The following is a 14,574-nucleotide window of genomic DNA, read 5'->3' on the forward strand; positions in this document are numbered from 1 at the left end:
TCTCTCTCTCTCTCTCTCTCTCTCTCTCTCTCTCTCTCTCTCTCTCTGGAAGAAGATTGATCCACAAACAAATACTTAATTGAGCTTTGGGGGTATAGCTTGGTGATAGAGCATTTGTCTAGCCTATACCACCCTGGGTTGATCTTCACCACAACCATGAAAACAGCAAAACAAAACACCAAAGTTACATAAAATTAAAAATACTTAAAAATGGTATTCACTTTTCATAGTAGAAATGTTATAAATTTATTTATCTCCATTTTATAGGTAAGAATAGAAAAGAAGAATCCATTTTTAAAGACTAAGTCTACCTGGCTTATTTATTCATTTATTTATTTGCACTGGGGATTAAACCCAGGACTTTTGCACTGAGCTATATTCTCAGCCTTTTTACAATTATTTTTCAAAATTTGAGACAGGATATTATGGCTTGTGTCTAGTTGTCCCCACAAAGCATCATGCAGTCATGGGGTGGGGACTTCTAGAGTTTGAGATTAACTCATGATCCACTGGGATTATGGGTCTTAGTACTACTGGAATTATGGGTGTGAGTACTACACCCAGCCTGGGGCATACAGCATTAATGAAACTTAAGGGAGAAAGACTTCCTCTCTGTTGTTGTTGTTGCTGCCACTCATCCATTGTGCTTTTGCTCTTTGCCACCACCATAAACTGCTGCCCTCTGCCATGTGCCAGTCTGCCTTGGAGCCAACTGAGTGTGGCCTGAAACCTCTAGTAATTGTGAACTAAATAAATGATGTTCAATAAAACGTTGGGCATCAGAAGACATGTTTCCAGGAGTTCAGATCCCCAAACCAGGGAGTACCCTAGAATATCTGGATATCTGGGCCCAAGACCTCATTTCAGACTAAGCAGAAAACTTGTGCATACTGCTACCACAGCTCACTATACTAACCAACTAGAAATACTTATACAATTGTTTGCCCCGGGTGAGAATAGATTTGAGTTCTTTTTGTTGTTTTGCCTTTCCTTCCTTCATTTTGGGTGTCGAGTATTTGTCCCAGCAATGAGAGAAGAGCTGAGATACAAGCATCTCTTAGTGACCAGGCTGGTTTTGGGGTTGGGATCCTCCTGCCTAGGCTTTTTTGTATTGATTTTGGGTTTAAAAAAGAAGGTAAGAATCTGTGGGGTGTTTTTTTTCCTCTTTGTGAAGAAAAATGATATCTTGTAGTTGTATGAACTGGGTTGTTTTTGCTTTATAATAATATTTTTAAGAAGTAACATGTAGTGACAGTCTCTGATTTATGATAGGTTAGCTTTTAATTTTCAATTTTATGATGGTACAAAAGCGATACACATTCAGTGGAACCCATACTTTGAAGTTTGGAGTTAGATCTTTTCCTGACAAAATTCCTGACATCCACAATTTACAGAGAGGCTTAATTTGGCTGACAGTTTCAGAGGTTTCCATCCATGGTTGGCTGTCTTCAACTCAAGAACCTCATGGAGGAAAGTTATGAATGGAGCAGGAAAGCAAAGCATGGGGAAGAGCACCAGCAAGAGATCTCCCTCCAAAGGAATGCCCTAGGAACAACAGCCTCCAATTGCACACTGAGATGTGAGGATGAATCCATCAAAGGGCACAGAGCCCCTTATCTAATCACCTCTCCAGCAGTCTCTTAACCCAGTCAAGATCAACTGGCACACTTGAGCTAGTGATTGGCAGTGCTATGCTTTTTCTTAGCGTTGGGCAATAGCTATGAACCTCAGCACCCAGTCAGCTTTGGAATCTCCTGGGAAACAACTATCCTCTGCAGTGTACCCTGTAGCTAAAGTATGTTCAATGCTCAGTGGTCTTGTGATATTCCATGTGCTCTCATGGGCTGGGGATATAGCTCAGAAGTCCTAGGTTTAATCCCTGGGATGAAAAGAAAAATTTGAAGGCATTTTCAACCCATGATGGATTGATTGGGGTACAACTGTACCACAAGACAGATGCATCTGCCATATGTTTCAGTTTCCATGTGGGTGGCCTCTGCTGATGTTATGGCTTGTGTCTGGATATCTTTCCCAAAGCCTCATACACTCACAGGTAGGCCTCTTGAAGGTGGCTGGACCTAGACTGTGAACTTGGACTCAGGGTGTGTGATCTAAATTAGTTCACTGATTGGTTTAACATGGTCTGGGTGTGGATAGTGGGAAGGCCCACACTGGGTGCGAGTGGCATCACCCAAAAGCTTGTCACCCGGAGGGGATAAAAGGGAAAGGGAGACAGCTGATGCTCCTTCTTGCTGCTTGCTGCCCCACCTTCTCTGCCATTAACTGTTTCTCCTCTAGGATGCCCTTTTTTCATGCTGCCCTGAGGAGTCAGGAAACTATGGACTAACACCTCTACAAACTGGGAGCTAAAAGAAACCTTTCCTCCTTTGACTGTGGGTGTCTCAGTGATGAGAAAAGTAACTAAGAATGTTGTATTGGTCTTTACGAAATATTGATTTTTTTGAAGGAACATGGTACTATTTAGTGCCATTTGATGCTTTAATCCTCATGATGTCTTTATGATGATCTAAAACTTATGATTTTAACAGATTTTTCCTCCCTTCTTACAAATAGAGAAACTCAGTCTTAAAAGTAGTTAAGTCTATTTCCAAGAATTTTACAGAATAAATTAGTGGCATTTTTCTTTTACTTTAATCTAGAAAGTAAGTTAGATTCCAACTTTAAAAGTGCTGTTTTTAACAATCAGATCCACGTTCATTTTACCATATTGAATGCCTTCCATGGATTGGGCTGGGTACTACTTAAGTTATTTTGTTTACGTCCCAGAAACTGTTGGTGTAGTGGTACATATCTACAACCCCAGCATTCAGCACAGTAAGGTAGGAGGGTCACAAAGTTAAGACCAGGCCTGGGTTACCTAGTGAGACCTTGTTTACAAACACAATTCTTAGGAATTCTCTAATCTTTTATCTACTGTATAATGATTAGTGGCATTAATTTAGTAGAGAAGAGGTACACTGATATTTAAATCTCTGCAGAAGAAGTCCTGAATATTTTTCCTTCACATTGCATTGAAAATAAGTTGCAGAGCAATCCTTTTATTTCATGGTGCTAGGAAAAACTTTGGCTGTATATATACAGAAGAATGAAACTAAAACGTGTATCTCTTACCAGTTACAAAAAAATCAAGTCAAAATGGATTAAGGACTTAAATATCAGACCTGGAACAATGGTGATGCTATAAGAAAACATATTGGAAGCACTTTAGGATATTGGAATGGGCAATATTTTTTTTTGACAAGACCCCCAAAGCATAGGTAACAAAAATAAAACTGGAGAATGGCATTAAATCAAACTAAAGAGTACAGCAAAGGAAATAATCAACAGAACAAGCAGACAACCTACAGAAGAAAACATTTGCAAGGTATACATGTGACATGGCACTAATTTTTAAAATATATACAGAACTTGAAAAACTTAATAGGAATAAGAAAACAACCTCATTAAAATGGACAATAAATAGACTTACACAGATATTTTGCAAAATAAGACATATGAGAAGACAACAGGTATATGAAAAAAGGCTCAAAACCATTAACCACCAGGGAAGTACACAGCAAAATCAGTAACTTACTGCCTCTCTCCAGTAAGGACAGGTATTGTTAAAAAGACAAAAGATAATGAATATTGGTGAGCATATCGAGACAAGGGAACCCTAACACACAGTGAGAACATAGATTAATACAGCCATACTGAAAACAAGATGACTGGAGCTAGAAGGAGCCAAGTGTGATTTCTCTAACTGCATGCCTGTGACCCAACAACTTGTGAGGTTGACAGAGAAGAATCTCCATGAGTTCAAGGCCAGCCTGAGCCAAACATGGAGACCTTGTCTACAAACAAACAAGATGGAATTGTGAGTACATAAATTGATAAATATTTTAGGAGATATAAATATGTCACATGTGTATCAAAACATGATAAAGTACTCCATTGGTAGGTACGATTTTCATGTGTCAGTTAAAATACAAATTTAATTAAAAAATAAGTTGCTTTTATAGAAAAAATTGCAAAGATTATTGAGTATAGCTAAAAGCTATGATTGTTAAAAACAAATATTACATATTTTTCATTTAAGTATTGTTTCAAAAGCTTTTGTAATTTCAAATGTCTTTTTAAAATTTTAATATTATTTAATTATGCCTAAAATACATTGCATGAAGACATGTTTGAGAGGCCATAACCACCATTTTACAATCCATTTCTCTAATTGCAATGACAGAGGACACCACAAGGGGGCATGCAAAACTCATTTCCAAAAAGTAGCCTGAAATCAGTGAATTGGAATTTTAGAGCAGGAAGTGACTTGGGGGAGATCATCGAATCCACACTTTATATGTTTTGGACTGGAAAACGAAGGCTTGGTTTGCAGTGCATAACATGCCATCCATAACTGGAGGAGGAACCTGAGGATGCTTCTCAGTGGTGGAGTGCAGACACTGGGTTCAGTCTTCACAGTCAAAAAGAGAACACCTTGGAGGCAGCTCGATGGCCAAGCTTTCTTGCTCTACTCCAGCACATATTCTCTCTACAGGAAGACAGATGTCAGCTCTTCTTTTGATATTGCTTGTCGGGGCTGGAGAGATGGCTCAGTGGTCTAAAGCACCTACTTAGAACAAGCTTAGCAAAAGCATCAGGGACCGCGGTTCAATCCCCCAGCACCACATGCCAGCCAGCCCTGCCCCCTGGTGGGACGAGCTGGCCACACACACACACTCAAATAAATAAATAATTAAAAATTGATATTGCTTGTCAAACATGTTCCAACTTTAATACATTTTTGCATCCTCCTAGCTTTTGCCTTGTATGGATAAACTCAGAGATTTGTGCGTGTTGGTTGACTTCCTATGGGACTGTTGGTATTAATAATCTTCTGAAGCCAAAATCCTAAGAACATCATAGGCTCTTCTTATTGTATGGGCATTCATAAAGAAAATCAGCATCAAATATATGTTCTGAAGATGAGTGTCGTGGCACATTCCTGTATTCTAACAGAGAGGCTGAGGTGAGAAGGTCACAAGTTCAAGCACAGCCTGAGCAATTTAGACCCAGTGCCAAAATAAAAGATATAAATATCTGAAGAAGAGCCCAGTTTGAAGACTCTGGACCCAATCCCCAGTACCACTACCATAAAATTTCCTGAGACTACAATAGCTCAGCTTTGCTTTGCTTTTTAAACTATTTACCCAGATATTACCATTTATTTGATTTATAAGTGACAAGGGACAACTGTATAATTATGCTGTATAACATAATGATTCAGTATAGTTATGGGTGGTGGGATGGCTAATACTATGTAACATATGTGTTACCTGACACATTTATTATTTTTGTGAAAACACTTAAAATAGACTTTTAGCAACTTTCAAAATATACATTATAGTTCAGTATTAGCTATAATCATATAATGTGCAACAAGAATCCTGTACTTATTTCTATTTACTGCAACTGTTCTACTTTGATGAGTGTTAACCTCTCTACCACCAATCAGAAAAACTTCTGGACATGGCCCAGATATCTACCAACAATAGCATGGGTAAGTAAGATATGTTCTAGACAGACAGTGAAATCATAAAAGATAGCAGAAGCAAACGAATCAAAGTTGTTTGTATCAATGGTAGATGAATCCCAATACAGAAATTGAAAAAATAGGAAGAATAAGAACACTTATTGATTAGGGACCCATATACATAGCAAAAAACTGCTAGAATCAAGGGCTGATGAAGAAAGCTTCAATGTATGATTGCATAGGGGTATAAAGAGAGGAAATATCAGGGAGACAGAAATAAAACTTTGACTTTTACCTGACCTTTCAGTCTTTGTTTCCAGTTTTTAAAATGCATGAAAAGAAAAACATAAATGATGAGAGTAACTTTATTATTCTTAAGTGGCAGACATACACATTAATTAATTAATTAATTATTTGAGGCAAAGTCTTGCTATGTAGCCTAGGCTGGCCTGAAACTTTTGGTCTTCCTGCCTCAGCCTCCAGGGCAATGCAATTATAGTCATGTACCATCATGCCAGGCTCATACATACATTCTTACAGAAGTATGATATAGATTTTCAGTTTCAGTATTGTATTAGTTTATAATATATAATATTCCAATACATAGTGTTTCTAACACATAATGATTAGAAGTATGATATATGGGGGCTTGCTGGTTAGCTCAGTTGTCTAAAGTGCTTGCTTGGGCAAATTCAGTCAGGCGCAGGGGACTGTGGTTCGGATCCCAGGTCAACATGCTGTAACAGATTTGCTGTTAAGGCAGCCTGAGCTGGCCAAAAACCAAACCAAACCAAACCAAAACAAAACAAAACAAAAAAAAAAGGAAAATAAAAGAAAAAAAAGTATGGTATATGTTATAGTAAGAGATTTTATAAACAAAAGCTAATATTTTTTGAGTTAACTTGACTCTGTATTATAGTTAGAAGGAAATATATTTTCTGTAACTTAAAACAACACTGAGATTCCATTTCATCCCAGAAAGAATGGCTAACATCAAGAGGTCAGCCAATAACAAATGCTGGAGGGGCTGTGGAGAAAAAGGAACTCTTCTCCACTGTTGGTGGGAGTGCAGACTGTTACAACCACTATGGAAATCAGTGTGGTGATTCCTTATAAATCTTAAGATTGGAGATCCCATTGAAGACAACAATTCCCCTCCTGGGTATTTTTCCAGAAAAACTGAAAACCTCATACCACAGCAATATATGTGCACCTATTTTTATAGCAGTACAGTTTGTCATAGCTAAATTCTGGAACCAACCCGATGCCCATCAACTGAAGAATGGGTAAAGTAGATGTGGTATTTTTACACAATGGAATATTATTCAGCTATAAAACAGGAAAATTTGAGTATTTTGTTGGTAAATGGATGCAACTAAAGAACATACTCTTAAGTGAAATAAATCAGGCCTACACATGCAAACATCATATTGTTTCCTTAATGTGAAAACCTGAAAGAGAAAAGTGGAATCTAAAGGGTACAATAGATACTGGGAAAAGGAAATGAACTTATTCAAAAAGAAAGTTACTGAGTTGAGGAGAAGGACAGGAGAGGGAGTGGTGGAAAGAGATTTATATATGCATATAAGCAGGCAGGATGGTTTGGACAACTGTACTGTGCATTTCTGTTGTTCAATGGAAAGAAGCAGTTAACACTTTAAGTGTTTTGCCTCCTTTCAAGTGTTTGTACTTTTTCTCTTCTTAATTTCTTAAACATTTCTTTCTTTCTTCTTCCAATGCTACACGCATATATCTGGTAATATGAATAACTGGTTGGAAGATAACACTATATATTACAACAAATACTGTAAGATTCATAGCAATTTGTTAACTGAAATTCTGTATCACTTGTAATTTTTCTGTTTTAATACTATTTTGTACTCTCTTTAAAAAATAAAAAATTTAAAAAGGAAATACGTTTTCCATAACTTTCATTTATAATTAAAGCTTGGTTTTATGTCTCAGCACATACAGAGAATTAAACATAGTACAAAATAGTTCAAGAAGGACCATGTTTTAAGAAACATTTCCACTAAGGATGGTTATGCTAATTATGGCCAGGCCTGACCTTTATATCACTATATTTACATTGTGCTAACACATTTGAAAAATCTAAACGTCTTATTTTCATTGGTAGTTCACGAAGCAGGATGTCCTAACTGGTAAGCCTTATATTGAAAGTTGAATCAACATAGTAATGTTTTCCTTTATTTTAGGTGAAATAGTATTAAAACGGGAGTTGCTGAAAGATGAGTGGACACCAACTTGCTTAGAAAACAGGGTGCCCAGATATTTGGCTAAACATTATCTTGGGTGTGCCTGTGAGAGTATTTTTGGAGGAGGGAGGCCTTTACATTGGTAGACTGAGTACACAGATTCTCTCCCTAACAGGTGGCTGGATCCCATCCACTTAACTGAGAGCCTGTGTTGAGGATTGGAGTATCAGCATTTTCCTGCTTTCAGACATGAGCTAAAACACCAGCTCATCCTTTGGTTTGTTGATTGTACATCTTGGGAGTTACCATCCTCTGTAACTGTTCGTGACCCATTTCATTATATTCTCTCTCTCTCTCTCTCTCTCTCTCTCTCTCTCTCTCTCACACACACACACACACACACACACATACACACTCACACCACAACCCACCAGCTTTTATTTTTTATTGTGTGGAAAAAAGGTAAAAAAATTTCATAACAAAATAATGGAAGAAAAATAATTAACATATTACATGTTGTTATCTTTAAAGTAGTTGCTCATGGTATAAGATGCATAAAAATTTCTCCAACTGATATCAGCACAAACCTTCCTTTTCAATGAACTGAGAGATACTAATTGTATAACTCGCTTGCACTTTTCCCCTTCTTCCTACTGTCCTTCCCCCTTTTACCCATCCTTATTCCTTTTTCCTTTTGAACAATTTCTTCCCATTTCACAATATCTATTGTACATTTTGGATTATATTTACTTTTTCAGTTTATCATACCAGGAAGACAATATGATGTTTGCATATGTGAGTCTGATTTATTTCATATATGAGTATTGTTTTAAATGTATCCATTAAAACCTATAAAGTTCTCAAGCTTATCCTTTATAGCTGAGTAATACTCCATTGTGTAAAAATACCACATCTTCCTTATTATTCAGTTGATGGGCATTTGGATTGTTTCAAAGATTTAGTGGTGACTACTTGTACTGCTACAAACATGGGTGCACAGGCTGGTCTAATAGCTCAGCACACTAAAGTGCCTGCTTAGGCAGAGCTCAGCAGCCAGGGTTCGATCCCCAGCATTCCATGCCAGCCCTACCCATGGAGTGCACTGGGATGGCAATTGAGACTGGGTGTGGTGGCATGCACCTGCAATCCCAGTGCCTGGGAGGCTGAAAACTGGAGAATCACAAGTTCAATCTACATAGTGAGACCCTGTAGACCCTGTCCTAAATACAGAAGAAAAAAATCATGGGTGCACATATACTGCTGTGGTATGATGTTTTCAGTTCATTTGTAAAAAATCCAGAACGGGGATTACTTGGTTCAATGGGACCTCTAATTCAATTTTTTTCAGGAATCTCCACACTGATTTCCATGGTGGTTGTACCAGTTTACATTCCCACCAAACTCTAATCCAAGTTTTTTGAGGAATCTCCATACTGATTTCCACAGTGGTTGTCCCAGTTTATACTCCAATCAACAGTGGAGAAAGGTTCCTTTCTCCACATCCTCTTCAGCATTTGTGATTGGTTGACTTCTTAATGATAGCGACTCTTCTTTCTTGAGTGAAATGTAATCTCAGTGTTGTTTTTATTTGCACTTTTAAAATGAACAATGATGGTGAACATTTTTTCATATATTTATTTTCCATTTGCATTTCTTCATTAGAGAAATGTATGTTCATCTCAGAGGTCCATTTTTGGATTGAGTCTTTGAATTCTGGAGACCAGATTTTTATCTTTAATTCTATCCTAACTATTATGAATATACAGATACAACATGGTTGTTCATTTGTATCCCACTCTTTAGTTTTGACAGAGAAGGATATTCCATTGTCATTTATATATCGTAGGTGCATGAATTCATCCAAATATTCCAATATAATCCAGTAGTTCATAACAGTAGTGGGTTTTCCATAAGACTGGCAATGTCAGAAGTTGTTGGTTTGAGCCTTTTACAGCTCAGCATATTAATATAGCTTCATATTTTATGCCTTGTTTTTATACTTTTCTGCTGGATGGTTAAGACCAAGATAAAGGAAGACCTATATAACAGAAATGTAACTTTTGTATCTGATAAGATCAGTCAAATCCCTTCAGGATTGACCCTGAAACCCTGTACCACAGTTTGTCGATCCTTTGTGAGTGTAAGTCATTAGGATGAATCACGGCCATTGCTTGACCAATTTGCTCTCTGTGAAAGCCTGGGAGACTGTTTTCTCTCCATGTGACTCTCTTTAAGGCACACTCTACATCATCCATCACTTTCCTCTGTGGCCTCATAATCTTTTTTTTTTTTTGTTTCAATAATTAACACATTGCATACATTCTTCCTAGTGGTTATTTGCTATATAAGATGCAGAGATGATATCCTATTTACAAACACTATTAGAACAAATCCCTCTATTCATTAAGAGAATGTCACTGTATATCTATCCTAATCATTTTGAATACACAGATACAAAATGTACATTCATCTGTATGCCCCTTTTTGTTTAGTTCTGTTATTTGAATATTATAGGTGTGTTAACTCAGCAAAATATTCTAAAAGAGTTCAGTAGTCCATAATAGTATGAGGTCTTCCACTTTACTGGCAGTGTCAGACATTGTTGACCTGAGTCCCCTACAGCTCAACATAACACCATGGCTTTACTTATAATTCATTTTTATACTTTTCTGCTGGATGGTTAAGACCAAGATAAAGCAAGACTTATGCAACAAGAGTTGTAGCTTTTGTGTCTGAAAAGGTCAGTGAAATCCCCTCAGGATTTATCCTGAGATCCTGTACCTCAGATTGTAGATCTTTTGTCAGTGTCAGCCATGTGGATGAGTCACGGCCATTGCTTGGCCAATGTGCTCTCTGTGAAAGCCTGAGGGAATGTTTTCTCTCCATGTGACTCTCCTTAGGCACACTCCACATCATCGATTACTTTCCTCTTTGACCCCATAATCTCCTTGATCAGAAAATTTGGGACACTACTGAGTTACATAACATTACAGCACAAGTTCTCATATGTCCTGAGTCTTAATTGACCTTGGAAGGCTAGGGCCAAAATGTTGGCTTTCCTTGAGGCCCTCCTTTTTCTCTAATTTTGGTCTGCAAACTTAGGTTACTAACTCTCCAGAGGAGAGGCTTATTGTTATTACCATACAACCTAGGCTGTTAAGCTGAAACCTCACTATCTGTCTGAATATCAAACATCTTAGGCATAACATGGAACAGGTATTTTCTTCAAGTATTGCTATGTTGAAATTTAAGTCCCTAGAGAATATGATGCAAAAACATTTAAAAATTGGAATATATTTTAAAAATAGGCATAAAGAATTATATAATTCTTATGTTTACATATAAGTCCAGAAATCTAACCATATACAACCCTGATGCAGGACAGTCCCATGACATTCCTTTTCCTGTCTCCAGCCTTCATTCACCATCCCCTTCTTTTTGAACAAGCATCTACCCAAAAGACAGCACAACAGCAACTGGCATGTCATGACAAGCAGCCCGTATTCAGAAGACAAGAATGACAGGCATTCCAAGCATGAACCTACTATTACAAATTGCCATCTTCAGTGTAGTTGCTTAGTTCACAGGTGTCAGTGTATACAGTTAGTCAGGGTGAGAATCTTTCCAATTAACTGCTATATTTAAAAATCTTCTGAAGATTCTCAGGATCATTGCCTTGCTCATATTCTACATATAACTGTATGGCTTGTCACTGTCATGTTTCCTAGCTGTTCTCCTTTCCCTCTCTTAATTAGTTAGTCCTCGAGTTTTTGCTTTCCTTTTACTTGTATTATACCTTTCTATTTCTTCTTTTGAGTTCTTATACTAGGGAGGCCCCATAATCTTGATCAGAAAATTTAGGACACAACAGGATGTTACAATACAGATGTCCTGAGTCTTCACTGACCTTGAAAGGCTAGGGCCAAAATGTTGCCTGTCTGTACAGCCCTTCTTTTTCTATAATTTTTAGTCTTCAAAGTTAGGTTGTTAACTCACCAGAAGAGAAGGTTATTATTGTTACCCTACAACATAGGCAGTTGAGCTTCACCTCACTATCTGTCTGAATATCAGACATCTTAGGCATAACATGGAACAGGTATTTATCATTAAGTATTGATATGTTAAACTTTAAGTCCCTACAGAATATGAAGAATAAAAATTAAAATTTTTTTAAAAAAATAGGAACAGTTACATATTTTTAACACAGAAATTTAGAAACCTAACCATATGCAGCATTGTAGCAGGACAGTCCTATGACTTTTTTTTCCTTGTCTCCTGTTTTCATTTATTGCCCTTTTTTTTTTAAACATTTACTTGAGAGACAATATGGCAGTAATTGGTATGTCATGACAAGCAGTACTTATTTAGAAGACCAGAATGACAGGCATTCCAAGCATGACCCTACTATTACACATTGCTATCTTCAGTGCAATTTCTTAGTTCACAGGTATTAGCATATAGAGTTAATCAGGGTGAGAATCCTACCAATTAACTCTAATTTCAAAAACATGCTGAAAAGTCTCAGGGTCATTGTCTTATCCATCTTGTGCTTATAAATGTATGGCTTTGTCCCTGTCATGTTTCCTAGCTTTTCTCCTTGCCCCCTCTTCATTGTCTAATCCTCAAGTTCTCACTTTCCTTTTAATTGTGTTATGCTTTTCTATTTTTATTTCTTCTTTTGAGTTCTTATGCTAGGGAGACTATATGATATTTATATATGTGGGTCTGGTTCATTTCACTTATGAGTATATCTTCAAGTGGCATCTACTTAAATATAAAGGCTTTGAGTTTATCATTCTTTATAGCTGAGTAATGCTTCATTGCATAAAAATACCACATCTTTTTCAATCATTCCTCAGGTGACAAGCATCTTGGTTGTTTCCAAGATTTGGCTATCACAAATTGTGCTGCTATAAACATAGGTACACATATATCACTATGATATGACATTTTTAGTTCCTCCGGGAAAATTCCCAGTAGAGGGATAGCTGATTTGAATGAGATTTCCAGTCCTAGGTTTTTGTTCTTTTTTTTTTTTTTGTGGAACCAGGGATTGAAGTCAGGCCCTTGCCATTGCCAGGGAAGTGCTTATTCTACTGAGCCATCTCCCTGGCCCCTCCAGCCCTAGTTTTTTAAGGATTCTCTACACCGCTTTCTGTAATGGTTGCACAGTCTACATTCCCACCAGCAGTGGAGAAGGGTTCCTTTTTCCCCACAGCCTCTTGTTGGTGATTTCTTTTGACGTGCAGAAACTTTTCAAAATGATGAGATCCCAGTCATTGATTCTTTGAAGTATTTCCTGTGCAGTTTGGTTTTTGTCATGAACTCTCTACCTACTTTTCTACTACCTCTATGTCTTTAAGATGTCTACCTACTTTTTCCTCCATTAGATTTAATGTTTCTTTTTAAATATTTAAGTTTTTGATCTATTTGAACTTCAGTTTAGTGGTGGTAGATATGGTTCTATGGCTATCATCATGGTTATAGCCTTTGGCATGTGGAAAGCCAGTTTTTCCAGTACTATTTATTAGTTGCTATCTTTCTTCTAATGAACATGTTTGGTACCTTTATCAATGATAAGGTAGCTGAATATATTTGTATGTGTGTCTACATCTTTTAATCTGTTCCGTTGATCCTAAAGTGTTTTTTTTTTTTTTTTTGCCAGTACCATGCTGGTTTTTTCACAGTGGCTTTATAGTATAATTTCAGGTCAGGATTGTGATACCTCCTGCCTTTATTTTGTTGCCCATGATTGCCTTTGCTATTCTAGTTCCCTTCAGGTTCCAGATGAATTCTAAGAATGTTTTTTCTAGATCTGTGGTATATACAAATGGCATTTTAATCATAATTGCACTGAATCTGTACAACAGTTTTGTGAATATGGCCATTTTCATAATGTTGACTCTTCCTATCCAGGAGCAAGGAATATCTTTCTATTTTCTGAAATCTTTGCTCTGTTTTCTCAGAGTACTTTAATTTTCACTGTATAGATCTACTTCCTTTGTTAAATTGACTTCTAAGTATTTCACTTTTTTGGATGCTGTGAAAGGTGTGGTTTCCAACTTCTTTGTCAGTGTGTTTGTTGTTTGCGTACAGAAATGCTATTGATTGTTGACTTTGTATTCAGCTATGCTACTGAATATACTTATTAAATGTGCAAGTCTTGGTAGGGTTTTGTGGGTTTTCAGTTGATAGTGCTTTTTTTTTTTTTTTTTTTTTTTTTTTTTTTTAACTACACTGCTGATCAAACCCGAGACCTTTCTTTTGCCAGGCAGGTGTTATGTCACTGAGATGTCTCCTCAGCCCTTTTTGTGGTTTTCTTCTTTTCTTTTCTTTTCTTTTCTTTTCTTTTCTTTTCTTTTCTTTTCTTTCGTGGTGGAACTGGGGATTGAACAGGCCCTTGTGCTTGCCATGGAAGGGCTTATTCCACTGAGCCATCTCCCCAACCCCCCTTTTTTGAGTATTATGTCATCTGCAAATAATGATAATTTAGCTTCTTTGTTTCTGATTGTTCTTCCTTTTATTTCTCTTTCTTGTCTAACTGCTCTGGTTAATGTTTTGAGATATATATTGAATAGGAGTGGTGACAGTGGACATCCTGGTCTTGTTTCTGATTTTTTAAAAATTCCTTTATTTATTTATTTATTTATTTATTTTTAACTTTTTTGTTTCTGATTTAAAAATTAAGCTTTTCAGTTTTGTCCATTTAGTATGATGTTGGCTGTTGGTTTGTCATAGATGGCTTTTATCCTATTAAGGTAAAGACCATCTATTTTGATTTTCTGTAGTGTTTCATAATGAATGAGCATTTGACTTTGTCAAAAGCTT

This window comes from Octodon degus, unplaced genomic scaffold (assembly GCF_000260255.1).
Source record: "Octodon degus isolate 3935 unplaced genomic scaffold, OctDeg1.0 scaffold00238, whole genome shotgun sequence".
NCBI classification, from domain to species: Eukaryota; Metazoa; Chordata; class Mammalia; order Rodentia; family Octodontidae; genus Octodon; species Octodon degus.